Genomic DNA, 24720 nt, shown 5'->3' on the forward strand with positions numbered 1-24720 from the left:
TCAACATAAATGATTTTTCTGCTGTACTTCAGTTCTATACTGTGTTCAAAATCACTTTTAAATGTTCTTTAATTTTCCATAATTTTAAGATAATACTGAAATCTCTACAAGAATAAACTAATTTATGTTCATAATAAACATTATCAAATCCTTTGAATAAATAATCCACAGCTGTTAAACCATTTATCAACTAAGAAAGCTAATATGATAAATAGGTGGGGAATCAGTAGTTCATCATTTGTAAGTATATTCCATGAGCTGAAATAAAAAAGAATTCTGTTGAGAAATTAAAAAATTAAATGATGGCTATTTTTATGAAAGATTATCTCCTCTAACAGACTGAACATTCATTCACAGTACAAATATTACATTTTGAGTTATAACTGATATTTTTGGTGGCATATTGCCTTGAGTAAAGAGTAAAATAATATTTGAAAGTAACAAGAGAAAAAGAAAGAAATCCAATGAGACCACATGAGTAATTTCTCCTTGGGTTGCCACTTTACTCGGTAATTCTATTAGTAGTTAAAGGCTACTGTTACTAGTCAATTACTGTTTGCCTATAATTATGATGAATATGTTTAATCATATTAGAAGAGTTTATACCACATAAAGAAAGACATATTAATGTTATATCAAGTATATTTAAAATATTAAAGCATTTTCATAATGTTAATAATGTTACTTTCAAATTCATTCTTCTGAATTACAGTCAGATATTTTAAACTTGTTTCTTTTTTTTACTTATATATAAATGACTATTTAAGGTAATTTTGGAATTGTATAATATTTTTTAGTATAACCTTAATAAATGTTACATATATTTATGATTATAAAAGAGCTCTTATCATGAACAACTAAATATTTTCATCTCTCTGGGCTTCATTTGACAATATTGGATCAATTATTTTAATCAAATACATGAATCAAGAGCAGGTAACATACAGAAATGAACACATTCTATTTGATATATTTATTAATATACCTGTAAAATACATGTTGAGGTATCTTGTATCATACAGATATGTTGAGGTAGTGTCTCACATATTATATAGGTGTTTTTGGGTATATGTTTGAGTACTGAAGCACTCTTTATGATAAAAGATTACAATAACGAAAAATATTTAAAATTCAGCATAATAGCTTTATTAAGTCAACAAAAAAGGACTTCTTGACTCTATCAAATTTCAAAAACAAGTATTAAAATTTGATAATAAAATATATATCTCTCATATGTTTCCTTATCTTTTTTTTTTTTTTATTTTTTTTTTTTTCTTCCAATTTTATTTTATTTTTAAACTTTACATAATTGTATTAGTTTTGCCAAATATCAAAATGAATCCGCCACAGGTATACATGTGTTCCCCATCCCGAACCCTCCTCCCTCCTCCCTCCCCATACCATCCCTCTGGGCCGTCCCAGTGCACCAGCCCCAAGCAACTAGCATCATGCATCGAACCTGGACTGGCAACTCGTTTCCTACATGATATTTTACATGTTTCATTGCCATTCTCCCACATCTTCCCACCCTCTCCCTCTCCCACAGAGTCCATAAGACTGTTCTATACATCAGTGTCTCTTTTGCTGTCTCGTACACCGGGTTATTGTTACCATCTTTCTAAATTCCATATATATGCGTTAGTATACTGTATTTATGTTTTTCCTTCTGGCTTACTTCACTCTGTATAATAGGCTCCAGTTTCATCCACCTCATTAGAACCGATTCAAATGTATTCTTTTTAATGGCTGAGTAATACTCCATTGTGTATATGTACCACAGCTTTCTTATCCATTCATCTGCTGATGGACATCTGGGTTGCTTCCACGTCTTGGCTATTATAAACAATGCTGCGATGAACATTGGGGTACACGTGTCTCTTTCCCTTCTGGTTTCCTCAGTGTGTATGCCCAGCAGTGGGATTGCTGGATCATAAGGCAGTTCTATTTCCAGTTTTTTAAGGAATCTCCACACTGTTCTCCATAGTGGCTGTACTAGTTTGCATTCCCACCAACAGTGTAAGAGGGTTCCCTTTTCTCCACACCCTCTCCAGCATTTATTATTTGTAGACTTTTGGATCGCAGCCATTCTGACTGGTGTGAAATGGTACCTCATAGTGGTTTTGATTTGCATTTCTCTGATAATGAGTGATGTTGAGCATCTTTTCATGTGTTTGTTAGCCATCTGTATGTCTTTTTTGGAGAAATGTCTATTTAGTTCTTTGGCCCATTTTTTGATTGGGTCGTTTATTTTTCTGGAGTTGAGCTGTAGGAGTTGCTTGTATATTTTTGAGATTAGTTGTTTGTCGGTTGCTTCATTTGCTATTATTTTCTCCCATTCTGAAGGCTGTCTTTTCACCTTGCTAATAGTTTCCTTTGATGTGCAGAAGCTTTTAAGGTTAATTAGGTCCCATTTGTTTATTTTTGCTTTTATTTCCAATATTCTGGGAGGTGGGTCATAGAGGATCCTGCTGTGATGTATGTCGGAGAGTGTTTTGCCTATGTTCTCCTCTAGGAGTTTTATAGTTTCTGGTCTTACGTTTAGATCTTTAATCCATTTTGAGTTTATTTTTGTGTATGGTGTTAGAAAGTGGTCCAGTTTCATTCTTTTACAAGTGGTTGACCAGATTTCCCAGCACCACTTGTTAAAGAGATTGTCTTTAATCCATTGTATATTCTTGCCTCCTTTGTCGAAGATAAGGTGTCCATATGTGCGTGGATTTATCTCTGGGCTTTCTATTTTATTCCATTGATCAATATTTCTGTCTTTGTGCCAGTACCATACTGTCTTGATAACTGTGGCTTTGTAGTAGAGCCTGAAGTCAGGTAGGTTGATTCCTCCAGTTCCATTCTTCTTTCTCAAGATCGCTTTGGCTATTCGAGGTTTTTTGTATTTCCATACAAATTGTGAAATTATTTGTTCTAGCTCTGTGAAGAATACTGTTGGTAGCTTGATAGGGATTGCGTTGAATCTATAAATTGCTTTGGGTAGTATACTCATTTTCACTATATTGATTCTTCCAATCCATGAACATGGTATATTTCTCCATCTATTAGTGTCCTCTTTGATTTCTTTCACCAGTGTTTTATAGTTTTCTATATATAGGTCTTTAGTTTCTTTAGGTAGATATATTCCTAAGTATTTTATTCTTTCCGTTGCAATGGTGAATGGAATTGTTTCCTTAATTTCTCTTTCTGTTTTCTCATTATTAGTGTATAGGAATGCAAGGGATTTCTGTGTGTTGATTTTATATCCTGCAACTTTACTGTAGTCAATGATTATTTCTAGTAATTTTCTGGTGGACTCTTTAGGGTTTTCTATGTAGAGGATCATGTCATCTGCAAATAGTGAGAGTTTTACTTCTTCTTTTCCAATTTGGATTCCTTTTATTTCTTTTTCTGCTCTGATTGCTGTGGCCAAAACTTCCAAAACTATGTTGAATAGTAATGGTGAAAGTGGGCACCCTTGTCTTGTTCCTGACTTTAGAGGAAATGCTTTCAATTTTTCACCATTGAGGATAATGTTTGCAGTGGGTTTGTCATATATAGCTTTTATTATGTTGAGGTATGTTCCTTCTATTCCTGCTTTCTGGAGAGTTTTTATCATAAATGGATGTTGAATTTTGTCAAAGGCTTTCTCTGCATCTATTGAGATAATCATATGGTTTTTATTTTTCAATTTGTTAATGTGGTGTATTACATTGATTGATTTGCGGATATTGAAGAATCCTTGCATCCCTGGGATAAAGCCCACTTGATCATGGTGTATGATCTTTTTAATGTGTTGTTGGATTCTGATTGCTAGAATTTTGTTAAGGATTTTTGCATCTATGTTCATCAGTGATATTGGCCTGTAGTTTTCTTTTTTTGTGGGATCTTTGTCAGGTTTCGGTATTAGGGTGATGGTGGCCTCATAGAATGAGTTTGGAAGTTTACCTTCCTCTGCAATTTTCTGGAAGAGTTTGAGCAGGATAGGTGTTAGCTCTTCTCTAAATTTTTGGTAGAATTCAGCTGTGAAGCCGTCTGGACCGGGGCTTTTGTTTGCTGGAAGATTTTTGATTACAGTTTCAATTTCCATGCTTGTGATGGGTCTGTTAAGATTTTCTATTTCTTCCTGGTCCAGTTTTGGAAAGTTGTACTTTTCTAAGAATTTGTCCATTTCTTCCACGTTGTCCATTTTATTGGCATATAATTGTTGATAGTAGTCTCTTATGATCCTTTGTATTTCTGTGTTGTCTGTTGTGATCTCTCCATTTTCGTTTCTAATTTTGTTGATTTGATTTTTCTCCCTTTGTTTCTTGATGAGTCTGGCTAATGGTTTGTCAATTTTATTTATCCTTTCAAAGAACCAGCTTTTGGTTTTGTTGATTTTTGCTATGGTCTCTTTTGTTTCTTTTGCATTTATTTCTGCTCTAATTTTTAAGATTTCTTTCCTTCTACTAACCCTGGGGTTCTTCATTTCTTCCTTTTCTAGTTGCTTTAGGTGTAGAGTTAGGTTATTTATTTGACTTTTTTCTTGTTTCTTGAGGTGTGCCTGTATTGCTATGAACTTTCCCCTTAGGACTGCTTTTACCGTGTCCCACAGGTTTTGGGTTGTTGTGTTTTCATTTTCATTCATTTCTATGCAAATTTTGATTTCTTTTTTGATTTCTTCTGTGATTTGTTGGTTATTCAGCAGCGTGTTGTTCAGCCTCCATATGTTGGAATTTTTAATAGTTTTTCTCCTGTAATTGAGATCTAATCTTACTGCATTGTGGTCAGAAAAAATGCTTGGAATGATTTCTATTTTTTTGAATTTACCAAGGCTAGCTTTATGACCCAGGATGTGATCTATCCTGGAGAAGGTTCCATGTGCGCTTGAGAAAAAGGTGAAATTCATTGTTTTGGGATGAAATGACCTATAGATATCAATTAGGTCTAACTGGTCTATTGTATCGTTTAAAGTTTGTGTTTCCTTGTTAATTTTCTGTTTAGTTGATCTATCCATAGGTGTGAGTGGGGTATTAAAGTCTCCCACTATTATTGTGTTATTGTTAATTTCTCCTTTCATACTTGTTAGCATTTGTCTTACGTACTGTGGTGCTCCCGTGTTGGGTGCATATATGTTTATAATTGTTATATCTTCTTCTTGGATTGATCCTTTGATCATTATGTAGTGACCTTCTTTATCTCTTTTCACCGCCTTTGTTTTAAAGTCTATTTTATCTGATATGAGTATTGCTACTCCTGCTTTCTTTTGGTCCCTATTTGCATGGAAAATCTTTTTCCAGCCCTTCACTTTCAGTCTGTATGTGTCCCCTGTTTTGAGGTGGGTCTCTTGTAGACAACATATGTAGGGGTCTTGTTTTTGTATCCATTCAGCCAGTCTTTGTCTTTTGGTTGGGGCATTCAACCCATTTACATTTAAGGTAATTACTGATAAGTATGTTCCCGTTGCCATTTACTTTATTGTTCTGGGTTCGAGTTTATACACCGTTTTTGTGTTTCCTGTCTAGAGAATATCCTTTAGTATTTGTTGGAGAGCTGGTTTGGTGGTGCAGAATTCTCTCAGCTTTTGCTTGTCTGAAAAGCTTTTGATTTCTCCTTCATACTTGAATGAGATCCTTGCTGGGTACAATAATCTGGGCTGTAGGTTATTTTCTTTCATCATTTTAAGTATGTCTTGCCATTCCCTCCTGGCTTGAAGAGTTTCTATTGAAAGATCAGCTGTTATCCTTATGGGAATTCCCTTGTGTGTTATTTGTTGTTTTTCCCTTGCTGCTTTTAATATTTGTTCTTTGTGTTTGATCTTTGTTAATTTGATTAATATGTGTCTTGGGGTGTTTCTCCTTGGGTTTATCCTGTTTGGTACTCTCTGGGTTTCTTGGACTTGGGTGATTATTTCCTTCCCCATTTTAGGGAAGTTTTCCACTATTATCTCCTCAAGTATTTTCTCATGGTCTTTCTTTTTGTCTTCTTCTTCTGGAACCCCTATGATTCGAATGTTGTAGCGTTTAATATTGTCCTGGAGGTCTCTGAGATTGTCCTCATTTCTTTTAATTCGTTTTTCTTTTATCCTCTCTGATTCATTTATTTCTACCATTCTATCTTCTAATTCACTAATCCTGTCTTCTGCCTCTGTTATTCTACTATTTGTTGCCTCCAGAGTGTTTTTAATTTCACTTATTGCATTATTCATTATATATTGACTCTTTTTTATTTCTTCTAGGTCCTTGTTAAACCTTTCTTGCATCTTCTCAATCCTTGTCTCCAGGCTATTTATCTGTGATTCCATTTTAGTTTCAAGATTTTGGATCAATTTCACTATCATTATTCGGAATTCTTTATCAGGTAGATTCCCTATCTCTTCCTCTTTTGTTTGGTTTGGTGGGCATTTATCCTGTTCCTTTATCTGCTGAGTATTCCTCTGTCTCTTCATCTTGTTTAAATTGCTGAGTTTGGGGTGTCCTTTCTGTATTCTGGCAGTTTGTGGAGTTCTCTTTATTATGGCGTTTCCTCACTATGTGTGGGTTTGTACAGGTGGCTTGTCAAGGTTTCCTGGTTAGGGAAGCTTGTGTCGGTGTTCTGGTGGGTGGAGCTGTATTTCTTCTCTCTGGAGTGCAATGAAATGTCCAGTAATGAGTTATGAGATGTCTATAGTTTTGGGGTGACTTTGGGCAGCCTGTATCTTGAAGCTCAGGACTGTGTTCCTTTGTTGCTGGAGAATTTGCTTGGTATGTCTTGCCCTGGAACTTATTGGCCCTTGTGTGGTGCTTGGTTTCAGTGTTGGTATGGAGGCATTTGATGAGCTCCTGTCAATGAATGTTCCTTGGAGTCAGGAGTTCCCTGGAGTCAGGGTTTGGACTTAAGTCTCCTGCTTCCGATTATCGGTCTTATTTTTACAGTAGTTTCAAAACTTCTCCTTCTATACAGCACCATTGATAAAACATCTACATTAAAGATGATAAGTTTCTCTACAGTGAGGGTCACTCAGAGAGGTTCACAGGGTTACATGGAGAAGAGAAGAGGGAGGAGGGAGTTAGAGGTGACCCAAATGAGATGAGGTGAATCAATAGTGGAGAGAGTGGGCTAGCCAGTAGTCACTTCCTTATGTGCACTCCACAACTGGACCACTCAGAGATGTTCACGGGGTTATACAGAGAAGAGAAGAAGGAGGAAGGTAACAGAGGTGGCCAGAAGGATAAAAGGGGGGAATGAAAAGGAGGGAGACAGATCCAGCCAGTAGTCAGTTCCCTAAGTGTTCTCCACCATCTGGAACACACAGAAATTCGCAGAGTTGGGTAGAGTAGAGAGGGGTTAGGGAGGAGACACAGGCGACCTGGTGGAGAAAAAGGAGGGTCCAAAGGGAGAGAGAGCAGTCAAGCCAGTAATCTCACTCCCTAGTGAAAAATGGGTCCTGAAGATTGGGTCCTTAAAGGTACAAAATTGGTAACAAATACATAAAAGCAAAAATTAAAAATCTAGAGTAGAGTTTGGAATTTCAAAAATACGATGTTGAAGAAAAGAAGAAGGAAAAGAAAGAGAGAAAGAACGAACAAACAAGGTCGCGAAAATTATAAAGGAAGTACAGGTACAAAATTGATAACTAATACCAGAAAGCGAAAATTAAAAATCTAGAGTAGAGTTTGGAATTTCAAAAATACGATGTTAAAGAAAAGAAGAAGGAAAAGAAAGAGAGAAAGAACGAACAAACAAAAACAAACAAGGTCGCGATAATTATAAAGAAAGTACAGGTACAAAATTGATAACTAATACCAGAGAGCGAAAATTAAAAATCTAGAGTAGAGTTTGGAATTTCAAAAATACGATGTTAAAGAAAAGAAGAAGGAAAAGAAAGAGAGAAAAAATGAACAAACAAAAACAAACAAGGTCGCGAAAATTATAAAGAAAGTACAGGTACAAAATTGATAACTAATACCAGAAAGCAAAAATTAAAAATCTAGAGTAGAGTTTGGAATTTCAAAAATACAATGTTTAAAAAAAAAAAAAAAAAGAAGAAGAAGAAAAATAAAGAGAGAAAACAAACAAACAAATACGAACAATGTCACAAAAATTATAAAGAAAATACAGGTACAAAATTGATATCAAATACCAAAAAGCATAAATTGAAAATCTAGAGTAAAGTTTGGAATTTCAGATATACAATGTTATATAAAAGAAGAAGAGAAAGAAACAGAGAAGAAGAAGAAAAAAAAAAAAATCACAGAAATTATATAAAAAAAAACTATAGGTACAAAATTGATAACATATACCAAAAAGTGAAAATTAAAAATCTAGAGTAGAGTTTGGAATTTCAAAAATACAATGTTAAAGAAAAGAAGAAAAAAACAAAAACCAACAACAACAAAAAAAAACAACAAGGTCAAAAAATTATAGAATATATATATATGAAGTTTGCTGAAGAAGAAAAAAAATAGGGTCTTTTTTTTTTTTTTTTTTTTGCAGAGTAATAGGTTATAAAAGTGAAAATTAAAGGAACAATAGAGGACTTAAAAATTTTTTTTTTTTAATTAAAAAAAGAAAAAAGAAAGAAAGAATGATCGTAAAAATAATAAAAATATATCTAGGACTTTTTTGTTTCTTTTTTTGTGGGTGTTGTGGGTTCAGTTCATTTTTGGCTAGTTCCTTGGTCAGATTTATATTTCTCAAGATCTATAGGCCCCTTCCTATGTAGTCCGTAGTAACCACAGGGTTTTGATCTATTGCCTGTAGCTTCCAAGGCGTTTCCCTCTGTTATATCTTCTTCTGTTTGCTAGTCTCTTCAGTATCTGGTTTCCGCCCTGACTCAAAGGGCACGGTGGAGGACACTTTTTTTTTTTTTTTTTTTTTTTTTAGGCTTACTTGTTCAGTCGCGCTGTGGGGAGGGAGGGAGGGAGGGTGCAAACAAATAATACTGGCGTGGGCTCGCAGTGCCTCGGCCACCCTGGGTCTGCCCCCGCTCACGGCGCGTGTAGCCTCCCTGTCCACACTGCTCGGACTCTAGGTTGTTCCGCCGGGAACAATCCGAGGCTGGCCCTGGGCTGCATGCACCTCCCAGGTCCAAGCCGCTCAGGTTCAGGCACTCGGGTAGTCCTCAGAGGCGCAGACTCAGTTGGGCCTGCGTTTTGTACTCTTCCCAGGTCCGAGCGCCAATTTGCTCTTCCCAGGCGAGCGCCAATGCTGCGACTTATCGCCTCCCCGCCACTTGGTTATCTGGATGTAAAACCGGCGCACCTTCTCAGGCAGATGTTGACCGTCCAGACCCCCAAGAAGTTTTAGTTAGCAAAGAAGCCTGCTTACAATTTTATAGATAATGTCTCTCTGGGGCTGCGATTGCCCCCTTCCGGCTCTGGCTGCCTGTCACCGGAGGGGGAAGATCTGCAGCCGGCTATCTCTGTTCAGTCCTTTGTTCCGTGCGCGGGCCTGGCGGTCTTAGGTTAGGGCTGGCTTTTCGCGTGGTAGGTATCCCACAGTCTGGTTTGCTAGCCCAAATTATTTCGCTCAGATAGCGCTCAGGGTATTCCGGCCAGATTCTTACTCTCAGCGATGCAGCCCACGCCGCGCCTCCCTGCCCAGCCCCGATTCGCTAATGGCGGATGCAGGCGTCTGCGCTGCTTCTCTGCTGGGGGAGTTACCGTAGGGCTCGCAATCTGCGAGTTTTAAATTGTTTATTTATTTTTTCTCCCTGTTATGTTGCCCTCTGTGCTTCCAAAGCTCGGCACAGATTCGGCAGTGAGAAGGTTTCCTGATGTTTGGAAACTTCTCTCTTTTTAAGATTCCCTTCCCGGGACGGAACTCCGTCCCTCCCTCTTTTGTCTCTTTTTTTTTGTTTTTAATATTTTTTCCTACCTCCTTTCGAAGAGTTGGGTTGCTTTTCTGGGTGCCTGATGTCCTCTGCCGGCATTCAGAAGTTGTTTTGTGGAATTTACTCGACGTTTAAATGCTCTTTTGATGAATTTGTGGGGGAGAAAGTGTTCTCCCCGTCCTACTCCTCCGCCATCTTGGCTCCTCCCCCCTGTTTCCTTATCTTTAAATTTAGAATATCCTGCATGCAGTTAGTTTACTTCTATATTTAGTATTTACCTCTCCAGTTTTCCTATGCAGTAGACTATAGTCATAGTATATTTAACATCAATGATTTTAGCCAACCTATAATTTAATTAGAGTTTCATAGCAGAAGAGTTTTACTTCTGCTGAAGCAGAGGATTCAGTTCACATACTTAGAAATTGGGAAGATTGTCATGTAGTGATTGAGCCTAAAAAACTATTCAACGTTGGCACTGCAAGACTTTTTTTAGCTTATTGGACTTCCAGCAATTTTAGGAAGTTATAAAACTACTTGTTTCAAAAATACAAAATTACTTTGAAAAGAAATCAACTGTTTTGGCTAGTGAAACTGGTAATAAAATGAAGAATCCCGTACAAATAACTTTTTACCAATAAATTAAGGACAAGGTATATAAACAGGTGACTATTCAATTTATGCTGCTGCTGCTAAGTTGCTTCAGTCGTGTCCGAGTCTGTGTGACACCATAGACGGCAGCCCACCAGGCTCCCCAGTCGCTGGGATTCTCCAGGCGAGAATACTGGAGTGGGTTGCCATTTCCTTCTCCAATGCATGAAAGTGAAAAGTGAAAGTGAAGTCACTGAGTCATGTCTGACTCTCTGTGACCCCATGGACTGCAGCCTACCAGGCTCCTCTGTCCATGGGATTTTCCAGGCAAGAGTACTGGAGTGGGGTGCCATTGCCTTCTCCGATTCAATTTATAATTGTATATAAATTATTGTGAATAAATGGCTGTATAACTTTAAAGATTTTTTAAAACAGAATTACGAAACTATTACAATCAGTATCTATGATTCATAAATCCCTCACTCAGTCAAAATAGTATTTGAATAAGAAGTAAGCTAAAAAGAGTTAAGCACAAGTGCACTTAACTTCCGGAGAAAAAAACTCTTGGGAGATACATCTTCCTGAGGGAAACTTTCTATGAACTATAGATTGTAAGAAAGTTAATTTGATCAACAATCTAAATTTCACAAACAGCAAACATAACTTTAAATATTTAAAAAAATATTATTTATAACTGTATATTAACTGGAGAGGAAGGTGTCTAAATTATTATAGTGTTCTTATACTGGAGAATCATATAAAAATAAATGTTAGTGTAATTTTAGGAGAAAATGCCTTAAAAACCTAGAAACTCAGAGAGAAAGAAATTGTCTAATTTAAGGAAAAAAAAAAAAAGATGATCAACTGATTCACTGTGAAGTCAGATACCAGAGTTCATGATCTTACTATGCTTATTCCATCATTATGAATCACTTATATGAGGGTCAAAAACAAGAACTTTTCATGCATTTCAGGCTATGTACAAATTCCTACTTCTGATGCAATATTTTGGAAACTGATTTTGTATATGTGAAAGATAGATAGACATGCTTCATTACAGGCATTTAAGTAAGTACTCATCACATACTTTATTGACAATCCACAAAATCTGCCAATGTAATAATGATTATTAAGTAAATGTTGCTTATTTCTATTAATCCTATGGAGTTTGATTCCACTGACACAAAACTCAAGATACTTTTGAACTTAAAATTGGCAAATATTTCATTAAATGGCTGAAAGCAATATGAAAGAACTGGTGAGTATATAATATAAAAATAGAAGGATTATTTTTAAAATTCCCCAGAAAACAGTGAAATTTAGAGAGACTAAATTTTTATAAATGTGGAAAAAATAGTAATAGTAGTATTTACTGACATTTATTGAGTTGTATTGTGTGCAAAATACTTAATATGAAGTACATCAATGAATCTTATACCTATGCTGAAACTTAGTCATGAACTGTCAAAATTTCAAAAATTGTATTGGGTACAACTTAGTTTTATTTTCAATGTTTTTATCCAATTTTTCATGTGTTTTCTGCTTTTAAATAAACACTTGTAAGCAGTAAATATGCACATACATATATAACTTAATATTAAACATTTTTTTAAACAAATTTTTAAACAGTATGTAAAGTTTTTAATGAACTGAACTGAACTGAAGAAGAAATAAAGAGCCTCTTGATGACAGTGAAAGAGGAGAGTGAAAAAGTTGGCTTAAAGCTCAACATTCAGAAAACGAAGATCATGGCATCCAGTCCCATCACTTCATGGCAAATAGATGGGGAAACAGTGTCAGACTATTTTTTTTTTTTGGCTCCAAAATCACTGCAGATGGTGATTGCAGCCATGAAATTAAAAGGCGCTTACTCCTTGGAAGGAAAGTTATGACCAACCTAGATAGCATATTCAAAAGCAGAGACATTACTTTGCCAACAAAGGTCCATCTAGTCAAGGCTATGGTTTTTCCTGTGGTCATGTATGGATGTGAGAGTTGGACTGTGAAGAAAGCTGAGTGCCGAAGAATTGATGCTTTTGAAGTGTGGTGTTGGAGAAGACTCTCGAGAGTCCCTTGGACTGCAAGGAGATCCAACCAGTCCTTTCTGAAGGAGATCAGTCCTGGGTGTTCTTTGGAAGGAATGATGCTAAAGCTGAAACTCCAGTACTTTGGCCACCTCATGCGAAGAGTTGACTCATTGGAAAAGACTATGATGCTGGGAGGGATTGGGGGCAGGAGGATCAGGGGACGACAGAGATGGCTGGATGGCATCACCAACTTGATGGACGTGAATTTGAGTGAACTCCGGGAATTGGTGATGGACAGGGAGGCCTGGCGTGCTGCAATTCATGGGGTCGCAAAGAGTCAGACACAACTGAGTGACTGAACTGAACGGAAAGTTCTTAATATGATAGAAGAGTATGCCCTTAATTTTTTTCTGCTGATTTACTGCTTTTGTCTCCCTAAGAATCTCAAATCTCACAAGATCCTGAGAATATTACCTCATTAATCTGTGAAAACTTTTGGTGACCTTAGTGATAGATCTTTCAGCCTCCATTTCACAGATGGAGAAACTTGGATAGAGAAAGGTTAATTTGTTTGTGTAAGTTGACATACCATATCAATTGTTATGTTAGAAGAATTTAGGGGTTTTGCCTTGCTGGCTACTATATTATCCACTCTATCAATTTTGCAACATTGAGAGACAAAGTAACTCAGAAGTGAATAAAATACGTACTTGGCCTCAACCATACTTCAGACCTGTGGCTAGCTCACCCCAACATATTCTACTGCTTATTCTAATATTCTTCTTTTATTCCACTTATCTTTAAAAGCATACAACAGAAGAAGGGAAGAAACTGAAGAAAGCACGGAAAAGAAATATTGCTGTAGCAACGGTCTCAGTGGGTATAACCACTTTCTCCGGGTTGGAGGGAGGCTAAATGACAAAGTCATGGGTTCTAAGATAACTCTCTCCATTAAAGAGTAAAAAAGAAAAAATTGAGTAGAATTAATGTTATTATGTTTTGAAATAAGACTAAGTGAATCATAGTGAATAAAAGAAAGTATTGCTGCCTTTCTGCAGTCCATACAGAAGTCTACATAAACAAACAAAATACTAGTTTTATTTCCCTGAACACTCGGGAACAAAATTTAAGCTTTTCAAATTTTTCAAAGCATTCTGTTTGTCTTTGACAAAGCAGAGTAAAAGAAGTGTCAATGCTATCAAATGTGACCAATGCAAAATACTAAGATGTGCTTTTCCATCTAGAAAATCTAAGATCAATTTTATATAATTTTATAAAACTTGTCATAAACTCAATTATCAATCCCTAATCTAACTGACATCTCAAATAAAACTACCAATAATTTCATTTCTAAAGTAATCAATTTTCCTGCTTGGCAAAAATATTTATTCATGTTGTATTAAATGAAGTCAGGTTACATCAACTTCCTCTGAGAATCTAATTGGAAATGAGGGCTAAATGTCACTAAGACATGTTTTACTTATTTATAAGTTACTCTCTACTTATTTGTGTTTTAAGTCTTATTTTCTGTATACTCTATGTGAAATGAAAATGGACATAGTATGGGTAGCTGCCTACCAGATACCATCCCACTATCTTCAGCACAACTTCAGTGTTAGAGTGGAGGAGGGGGAAGCAACAGAGCTCAAGCAATGTATTGATTCATGAGTCTAGGACCAAGGGATATGAGAAAGATGTAAGTTAGCTAATACACAAAGATTAGGGTCAAAGATTATGCCCCAATTTCTCCACTACATTCCATGATCCTCTGGTCTCTTTGAATAATTTTACTTATACTTTTGCTGTCACCATTTTTAGGATATATGCCTGAACAGGGGAAGGGATGAGCAAGCAGCTCATTTTAGAGGAATTTTAGGCAGTGAAAATACTCTATGTGGTACCATAATGATAGATACAGGTTACGATACCTTTGTCCAAACCCATAGAATGTACAACACGAAGAGTGAGTCATGATGTAAGCTGTGGACTTCAGGTGATCACAATATGTAAATATAGTTTCATTAATCGAAACAAAGGCATTACTCTGGTGGAGGATGTTGATAATAGGGGAGCGTATGCATGTGTAGTGACAGAGGTTATATGGGAGATCTATGTATCTTGGACTGCAAGGAGATCCAACCAGTCCATTCTGAAGGAGATCAGCCCTGGAATTTCTTTGGAAGGACTGATGCTAAAGCTGAAACTCCAGTATTTTGGCCACCTCATGCGAAGAGTTGACTCATTGGAAAAGACTCTGATGCTGGGAGGGATTGGGGGCAGGAGGAGAAGGGGACGACAGAGGATGAGATGACTGGATGGCATCACTGACTCGATGGATGTGAGTCTCAGTGAACTCCGGGAGTTGGTGATGGACAGGGAGGCCTGGCATGCTGCGATTCATGGGGTCACAAAGAGTTGGACAGGACTGAGCAACTGATCTGATCTGATGTATCTTCCATTCATACTTGCTATGAAAGTTAAACTGCTCTGACAAGATTTTAATGAAAAAAATTGAAAGAAAGAGAAAAAAAAGAGAAAGAGATGGAGGAAGGAAGGAGAGAAGAAAGAAAGAAAGGGAGGGAGGGAGGGAAGGAGAAAGCAAGAAAAGTGAGAGGGAGGGAGAGAGAAAGAGAGGGAGGAAGGAAGGACTTATGCCTGAGACAACTTTCACTTGTCTCAAAAGGAGGAAGAGAAATACATATAGAAGAATTCTTAGCATTCCCTCATATGCATGAGCAAGAAGAGTCAGAATTACCAAGCTGACAACCAGCCAGCCCATAAATGCACAAACTATGATGACAAATTTGGGATATTATTTTAAAAAGTTAATTATCCCATTTCTATACTGCAATTCTCTGTGATGTGTTTGCAACTTCGTTTATTGAGAAGAGTTGCCCATCTGCCAACTCCTTAAGCACTTGCTTTGAGTAATAATATGATAGTAATAACTTACACCTGTTGTTTTTCCAGGCCTTTTTTTTTTTTTTTTTTGGTCTTGGAATCCTACCACATTATGTGACAAGAAAAAGGTAGCTTGCTGGAGTAAAGGAAACCTTGTGCTTCTGAATACAGTTAGTGGATTCATTCCAACAGAGGCCCTAGAGTTATAAGAAAGCCCAACCAAGATCATTGCTTCCAGTCATCTGGTATGCATTCAACCTCAGACTCCTGGGGAAGCCCAGATGTGGCCAGAAGAACCACCCATAGAGAACAGTGCAAATCAGTGACTCATATAATCATAGCATATGATTATAAGTGGACTTCCCAAGTGGCTCAGTGGTGAAGAATCTATCTGCCAATGCAGGAGATACAGGTTCAACCCCTGGGTCAGGAAGATCCCCTGCAGAAGGAAAGGGCAACCTGCTCTAGTATCTTTGCCTGGAAAATCCCATGAACAGAGGAGCCTAGTGGGCTACAGTCCATGGGGCCGCAAAAGAGTTGCACACAGCTTAATGAATAAACAATGAAAATACCCTGAAATTCCACCAAAGTCCAATTTTTACTTAATTTAGGATGGAAAGAAAATTGATGGTGATCAGATTAGTATTTGAAATTAAGGTTGCTGGAGGCACTGAACATTGTGGTAATGGCAAATTTGAGTTTTTGACTACATGCTGGGGGCCTCAGGTCAGGTAAAAGCAGTGTGGGAGAAAAGGAGGTGATAGAAATGAGAGGTCACATTCTGGAAGGATCATTTTCATGGGAATCAGATCACAAAATATAATGACAGGAATAATATGGACAAGAGTAGCAATAGTTCAAGAGCTAAAATCTTCAGGTTTCAAGGGATGAGAGTGTGTCTTAAGAAGAGGTCAGTTCAGTTCAGTTCAGTTCAGTCGCTCAGTCATGTCTGACTCTTTGCAACCCCATGAATCGCAGCATGCCAGGCCTCCCTGTCCATCACCAACTCCCGGAGTGCACTCAGACTCACGTCCATCGAGTCAGTGATGCCATCCAGCCATCTCATCCTCTGTCATCCCCTTCTCCTCCTGCCCCCAATTCCTCCCAGCATCAGAGTCTTGACTGTAAAAGGCATAGTGAATAATATAATCTGATTTCATGGGATAAAAATATAGGAAAATGGAAAATAGAATGGAAGCAGCAATGAAGACAAACAGTATGTTTGACATTCCCCAAGCTGATACTACATATATCATGGCGTTGTTCATTGCCCAGTCACTCAGCCGTGTCTAACTCTTTGCCACCCCATGAACTGCAGCATGCTAGGCTTCCCTGTCCTTCACCATATCCTGGAGCTTGCTCAAACTCTGTCCATTGAGTCAGTGATGCTATCTAATCATCTTGTCCTCTGTTGTCCCCTTCTCCTCCTGCCTTCAATCTTTCCCAGCAACAGGGTCTTTTCAAGTGAGTCAGTTCTTCGCATCAGTATTGGAGTTTCAGCTTCAGCATCAGTCCTTCCAATGAATATTGAGGAGTGATTTCCTTTAAGATGGACTGGTTCGATCTCCTTGCAGTCCAAGGGACTCTCAAGAGTCTTCTCCAACACCACAGTTCAAAGGCATCAATTCTTAGTGCTCAGCCTTCTTTATGGTCCAACTCTCACATCCATACATGACTCTTGTGTGTTTATATGGACTTTTGTTGGCAAAGTAATGTCTCTGTTTTTCAATATGCTGTCTAGGTTGGTCATAGCTTTTCTTCCAAGGAGCAAGTGTCTTTTAATTTTGTGGCTGCAGTCACCACCTGCAGTGATTTTTGAGCCCAAGAAAATAAAGTCTGTCACTGTTTCTACTATTTCCCCATCTATTTGCCATGAGGTGATAGACTGGATGACACAATCTTAGTTGCTTGAATGTTGAGTTTTATTATTTAATATTATGACAGAGGAAAAAAAAAAAAAGAGGGACTTATTTAAAAGCCTCCAAGTAACATTTAGTGTCATTAGGATAAAGTCAGATTTATTTTAGAGAAAAAAGGTGAACTCAGCCTGCTGGAGGAAGCACAAGCTGGAATCAAGATTGCTGGGAAAAATATCAATAACTTAAGATATGCAGATGACACCACCCTTATGGCAGAAAGCAAAGAACTAAAGAGCTTCTTGATGAAAGTAAAAGAGGAGAGTAAAAAAGTTGGCTTAAAAGTTAATATTCAGAAAACTAAGATCATGGCATCCGGTCCCATCACTTCATGGCAAATAGATGGGGAAACAGTGGAAACAGTGGCTGACTTTATTTTTTTTTTGGCTCCAAAATCACTGCAGATTTTGGTGATTGCAGTCGTGAAATTAAAAGACGCTTACTCCTTAGAAGGAAAGTTATGGCCAACCTAGATAGCATATTAAAAAGCAGAGACCACTTTGCCAACAAAGGTCCATCTAGTCAAGGCTATGATTTTTCCAGTAGTCATGTATGGATGTGAGAGTTGTACTATAAAGAAAGCTGAGTGCTGAAGAATTGATGCTTTTGAACTGTGGTGTTGTAGAAGACTCTTGAGAGTCCCTTGGACTGCAAGGAGATCCAACCAGTCCTTCCTAAAAGGGATTAGTCCTGAGTGTTCATTGGAAGGACTGATGCTGAAGCTGAAGCTCCAATACTTTGGCCACCTGATGCGAAAAGCTGAATCATTTGAAAAGACCCTGATGCTGGGAAAGATTGAGGACAGGAGGAGAAGGGGATGACAGAGGATGAGATAGTTGGATGGCATCATTGACTCAATGGACATGGGTTTGGGTAGACTCTGGCTGTTGGTGATGGATAGGAAGGCCTGGCATGCTGTGGTTCATGGGGTTGCAAAGAGTCAGACATGATTGAGCAGCTGAACTGAACTGAGCAGCAATCACAGACGAATTTAAGAATATAAGGATTTGTTAAAGACTGAAATGTTAGTTCTAGAGGATAAAGTGAGAAACTTTAAGGCATGCTAACAAAAATTCGTCTATGGGGTTGCACAGAGTCAGACACGACTGACACGACTTAGCAGCAGCAGCAGCAACAGAAATAAATGTTTAAAATGTGTAAGGACTGGAAACAATCTATGAACTCATCAACAGATGAAGATAAAATAATGTGATACACACACACATACAATGGAATATCACTCTGTCATTTAAAGAAAAATGAAATCTTGCTGTTTGTAATAGCATGGGTAAATTTTGAAGGTATTATGCTAAGTGAAATATATCTGAATGAAGAAGACAATTACATTATGATTTCACTCATGTGGAATATGAAAAATTAATAAGCAAAACAAAATGAATAGTAAGCATGAACAAACCAAACCATAATGAACACATTGATAGAATAGAATTGTAATTATCAGAGGGGAGCTGGAGGAACAAAATGGATAAAGGGGATCAACTGTACAGTGACAGATGGGGTCACTGAAAATAAATTTTTGGTAGTTACTACAGAAGTAGAAATGTAATGTTGCAAAAAAAGTGGATAAGGATTACAGTTGGTGCCTTGAGACTTCTGGAAGTTTTCTTACAATTTATGTGAAATAAATGTAGAGCATTAACAGAAAAGAAGAAATGTATGTCATAGATTAAAACAGAGACTCACAAGACAGATTTAATAAGTGTAAGCCAATGACTACTGGTGTGAAAGAGAATTGGAGAATCTTGCCAGGAAAATACAGTGTTGAGAGATTTCAACTTGACGCTCTCTATTGGAAGGGAGTCTTTTTTCATGAAAGTAGTTAGTGCTACCCTTTATATCCCATTCTAGAGATATATTGTACCTCTAGGTGATGGGTCAGTTCAGTTCAGTTCAGTTGGTCAGTCGTGTCCGACTCTTTGCAACCCCATGAATTGCCGCACGCCAGGTCTCCCTGTTCATCACCAACTCCCGGAGTTCACTCAAACTCATGTGATAGGTAGAAAGTGGTAAACAAATCATTTTTGTTCTTTTCCTTTATAAATGGTGAAAGAAAATGAGAAAATGTATGAGGGTTGGGAATAATTTAAAAATATATTTAATAAAGATATCACTAGTTTTTCTTAATATTAGATTTTTAAAATCAATTCAAATTTGGGAGGTATTATTAAGATAAAGGGGGGCCCCTGGTGGCTCAAACAGTAAAGAATTTGACTGTAATGCAGGAGAAGTAAAAGTGTTAGTCACACAGCTGTGTCCAGTGCTTTGTGATCCCATGAACTGTATCCTGCCAGACTCCTATGTCCATGGAATTCTCCAGGCAGGAATACTGGAGTGGGTTACCATTCCCTTTTCCAGGGGAACTTCCCAACCTAGGGATTAAACCCAGGTCTCCTGCATTGTGGGCAGATTCTTTACTCTCTGTGCCACCAGGGAAACCATTTGTCTGACTCTTTGTGACCCCATAGACTATACAGCCCATGGAATTCTCCTGGCCAGAATACTGGAGTAGTAGCCTTTTCCTTCTCCAGGGGATATTCCCAACCCAGGGATCAAACCCAAGTCTCCCACATTGCAAGCAGATTTTTTACAAGCTGAGCCACAAGCTGGATTCAATCCCTGTGTTGGGAAGATCACATACAGAAGGAAATAAAGAATATTTTTTTATCTTCAATGCTATGTGCAAAAATTCCAGCTTCATCTTCTAGACAGTGTATAAGTTTTAAATCATATGACAAAAGTGTCCCTTCAGAAACCTCAAACTAGCAATGATATATAGACTTGATTGAAGGGGAAGAGATCAATTGCAGGATAGAGGCTGTGGATAGCCTATGTATGAAATAAACCTAGTGTTTGCATGGAGAATGGAAGACAGAAATCACTAGAAATATATTATAAAGCAATGATAATACAAGGTGTGAAAATTTCGTATGGATATAAAATTATGAGAGCTGTGAAGTTGCAATGTTCTATAATTTCCAGTCATTTGAGATACAATTGTTTAACAATAATGAGAAATTTGTTTTTATATTCAGAAGAGACTAAAGTATTTTTAATTGACTAAAGATTTGCCTTTGATTTTTAAAACTTGGGGAACATTTTTATTATTAAAAATAAAAGTTGTGGTAAGGCTTGATGAGACATAAGGTGATTTTGTGAAGTAGCTATTGCTGCCATTTAGCAGTTTGTTAGATGATAATTCTCAAAATGAAACTGAACAAAATTCTGGTTTGGAATTCATTACTCAGTCCTTAAGGATGTTTTATTGGGAAAAATACGGTATTGTGCTGTCCAAATAGAACTTTATAATGAGCTCTTTTTATTTTACATTGGTTTTATAGTTACTAAAAGCACTGATTTTATGGGGGTTTCAAAAATTATTATCCCTGCTGCAACATTATAAATAGAAAGTGCATTAGTCTGTCACAGAGCTAACTTTGCTAAATTGGTTAATTTTGATCTAGTAAGCACAGCTTGAATGTAGAAGTAATTATAACTTGTATATATATATTATACAAAAAATAAACCCAATAACTTATAATAAGGAAATGTATATATTATAGTGCATGAACATAAATTTATCCTAACATAGAAATTAATAATCCTATATATATAATATTTAACCCATTTTTTCCCCATGAACTATGAACATGGCAAATATATTTCTAAATCAATACTTTCCTAAGCAAAATATAAAAGGTTTAAGTCAACCTTCAGGAGATTATTGAAACATTTTTGAAATTAGGATTGTCTCAGCTAATCTCTGGCACTATTGTTAAAGAACTTGCCTGCCAATAAAGGAGACAAGAGATACAGCTTCAATCCCTGGGTGGAGAAGAGCAACTCACTCCAGTATTCTTGCCTGGAGAATCCCATGGACAGAGGAGCCTGGTGGGCTATAGTCCATAGTGTTACAAAGAGTTGGACATGACTGAGCAACTCAGTGTGCATGTACACATCTCACAAGGTTATTCTGAATATTTGTAGTAATGGTTATGAAAGAGATCACAGAGTCTGGAAGACTGTAAGTGACTGATGATGACAGTATTAATGATACAATTGATATTTATTGAGCAATTATGTGTCAGGAACAGTAAAAAGGTTTTATACACTTTGGTCAAAATTTCCTTGAAATAACTCTACATGGTAAGTATTATTTTAGTTTTCATGTTGTAGGTGAGGAAATTGAGGCTTAAAAACTTGCATGACTAAATTTAAAGCTATACTAACTAGAAAAAAAGTGAAGCTAGCATCCGAAGTCATGCCTGAAGCAATCAAATAAAATTGATAGGTCGCCATGCCCATAAAACACATCTCTCTAAACTTCATATTCTAATTTTAGACAGGACATATATTCCACTCAGCATAGCTAGATATAAATATTCTGAAAGTCACGTGGTAGCAAGTGGCAGAGTTGGGATCTTATTCAAGCAGTTTTAAATGTTAAGGACTAGGTTGAGTACCCATGGAATTATTAGTTTCATTCATTCATACTTTTAAGTTTATCTTTTTTATGAACTTGTGTATATTCCACAGTTTTCAGTATTTTTAGCTTCTGCCTTCTGAAATATTTTCCATTTTTGCTTTCTATATTTCCTTTAATTAAAATCCATATTCTTATATAGATATATATATTCTTTTTTTATAAAATGCAAATATCATTAATCACCTTCTAATGTCCACCTCAAAAGTCTAACGTCAAATACCGTAGCTACAATGGAGTCATTGTAATTTCTTTAATATATTTATTGTTTTATGTTTCTATATGTTATTCACTTATTAGCTTGTTAAACATTTATTGAATGAACTAAAAGAATGAAAATGAGAAAACTATCTAAAATTCTTGACACCGTACCTAGGACAAATTAACTGCTTATTATGTATTCCTATTTTAGCTTGAACAAAATTAAGGCCAAAATCTCAGTGTCATCTTTGCTTCCTTACTTTCTCTAATTTGAAAATATGCCCAGAATCTAGTCGTTAATCATCACATCTATTGTTAGCACATTAGTCCAAGCCAAGATGTCGTCATCTTTCATCTGGACTAAGGTAGTTGTCTCTAATCCTCCATAGACTATATTTACTCTCTTCATCTTCTTTCAAACACAGCCAGAAGGATCCTGTTGAAAATTGATAGATATGTAACTTCCTTACACAAAACTCTAACATTCTCATGACTTCCCATGTGATGTAGTATCATCCTCTCTCTCTCACTGTGCTCCTGCTATACCTATACAAACCTCCCTTATTGTTACTCGCATGCACCCCAGACATGATCCTAATTCAGGATGAGTGTACAGGCAGCTCTGTCTTCCTTAAAAACTTTCCCCCTGATACCTGTATAGCTCACCTGCCATGTCTCTTAAATCTTGTTCAAAAATAAGGTTTTTCAATGAGGTGTTTGTTGTTACTGTGGTTTACCCTATATAAAATTAAAATGCTCAACATCCTTTTCTATATTTCATTTTCAATTTGCATTTCTCCGTAAAGCTTATCATTTAACATACAACATACTCACGTACTCATTTTGTGTATTATATAACTTCCCCTAATATTTAAAACATGAAGGGCTGGAATTTTATTTTTATATCAACACCTAGAACAGAGCTGGGCACATATAAAAAAGTGCTCAATAATATTTTCTGAATGAATATATTAACTATTTTCACTGAAAATTAAATTATTTTCACTGAAAATTAAATTATGAGCATTTCCCCAGATTACTGTAAATTCTTCCCAGACATAATGTGTAATGACAGAAAGTGATATCCAAATTATGTTGATGGTGATTAACAGAAGTCCAATTTATATTAAGGTAAAAAATAAAGGTATTTGTTTAAATAACTTGAAAAGCCAAGGGCTCTATAATTAGGTCATCCATAGTGAGGGACTCTGAAGCACCAAAACTCTCTACTTCTCTTTGTAGATTAGTTACATTCTTTCCCATTGTCAGTCTATCTCCAAAGAGGAGAAGCAGGGTCACTTACATGGACATAAAAGCTGTTCACAGAACACTTTGCTCAGAATGGCTCTGTGTTTAGTTTAATACCCTCTGGCTGCTATCTTGAAATCTGAACAGTAAGTCTTCCATTCTCATCTTACCCTAGGCCCTCATCATCATGTAGCTGGTCCTGGGTAGAGGCCATAGTCCAATAAACTTTGAACTCTTTATTTACACAATTTAAGTACTTCTCAGGCCGAAAATGCCTCTTCAGGCTGCCACCACCATGTAATCTCAGAGCCACCTGATACAAAGAGCCAACTCGTTGCAAAAACCCTGATGTTGGGAAAGACTGAGGGCAAGAGGTAAAAGGGATGATGGAGGATGAGAAGGTTAGATGGCATCAATGACTCAATGGACATGTGTTTGAGCAAACTCAGGGAGATAGTGAAGGACAAGGAAGCTTAGGTATGTTGCAGCTCATGGGGTCACAAAGAATCCCAGAGGTGAATAAGACCATGTTCACATTAAAAAAAAAGTGGGGAAGTGATACTAATCGATAAAAACAGTAAATATACATCACTTTGTATAATTAGAATTTGGGAATATGTCATAACTTTCTTAATTTCTGTTTACATTGCTCTCATTTAGACATTATATATATCACTATTAAGAAATCTTATTATATAAATATTTCCCCTGATTCTGATCATTTTTTATAGATAAGAAATCCTAGAAATTAAACTTATAACTTATAAAATATGAATAAATTTAGCCTTTTGATTTATATTTTCAAATTGATTTCAAGAAAGATTATGACAATTTATATTCTCATCACTCAATCACTAAGGGGCCACACTCAGCATACTTACCGGAATTTAATATTACCTCAAAATGGCCTAATAATTTAATATATTAAAAATAGAATCTATGATTGAAATATATTGATTTGTCTTTTTGTTATTCCTAATTATGTGGAACATAATAGTTATGTATTTTTAACAGTGCTTATTTTATATTTTAAATTATCCACTTATGTTTTTGCTCATTTCTCTTTTGTTTTTATCTGTTTTTAGGAACATTTTCAATCTTGTGTCTTTCATAATTGTGGCAAATAGTTTTTCACAGTGATTTATGCTTAATTTACAATGAATCTTTGATGTGTCACCTTGGGAGAAGAAGTGAAAATGTGATTGACTGTGTGATACTTTGACTTTTTTAATACTCTAAATGTATAACTTCAAACTTGAGAATATAAAATAATTCTAATAAATCAGTTTCATTTTAAACATTAACTGTTGCCTCAAATCCTCACTGCCAACTCCCAAAATGTTGTATACCAATCTCATAAATTGGTAAAGCAACAGAATGAAAATGTCATGATTTCTATGTACAAGGCACACAATAATCACTTCTTTTGTTCCAAGTAATGTTATTTAGGTGCATGTTCTTGCCACTCCATAAAAATTCATGGTATCTTTATCAAAGTATCACTATTAGAGATCTTCCCCCTATTAAAGTGTTTCACAAAGGACTGCAAATATTGCT

The sequence above is a fragment of the Bos javanicus genome, chromosome 14 (assembly GCF_032452875.1).
Source record: "Bos javanicus breed banteng chromosome 14, ARS-OSU_banteng_1.0, whole genome shotgun sequence".
NCBI classification, from domain to species: Eukaryota; Metazoa; Chordata; class Mammalia; order Artiodactyla; family Bovidae; genus Bos; species Bos javanicus.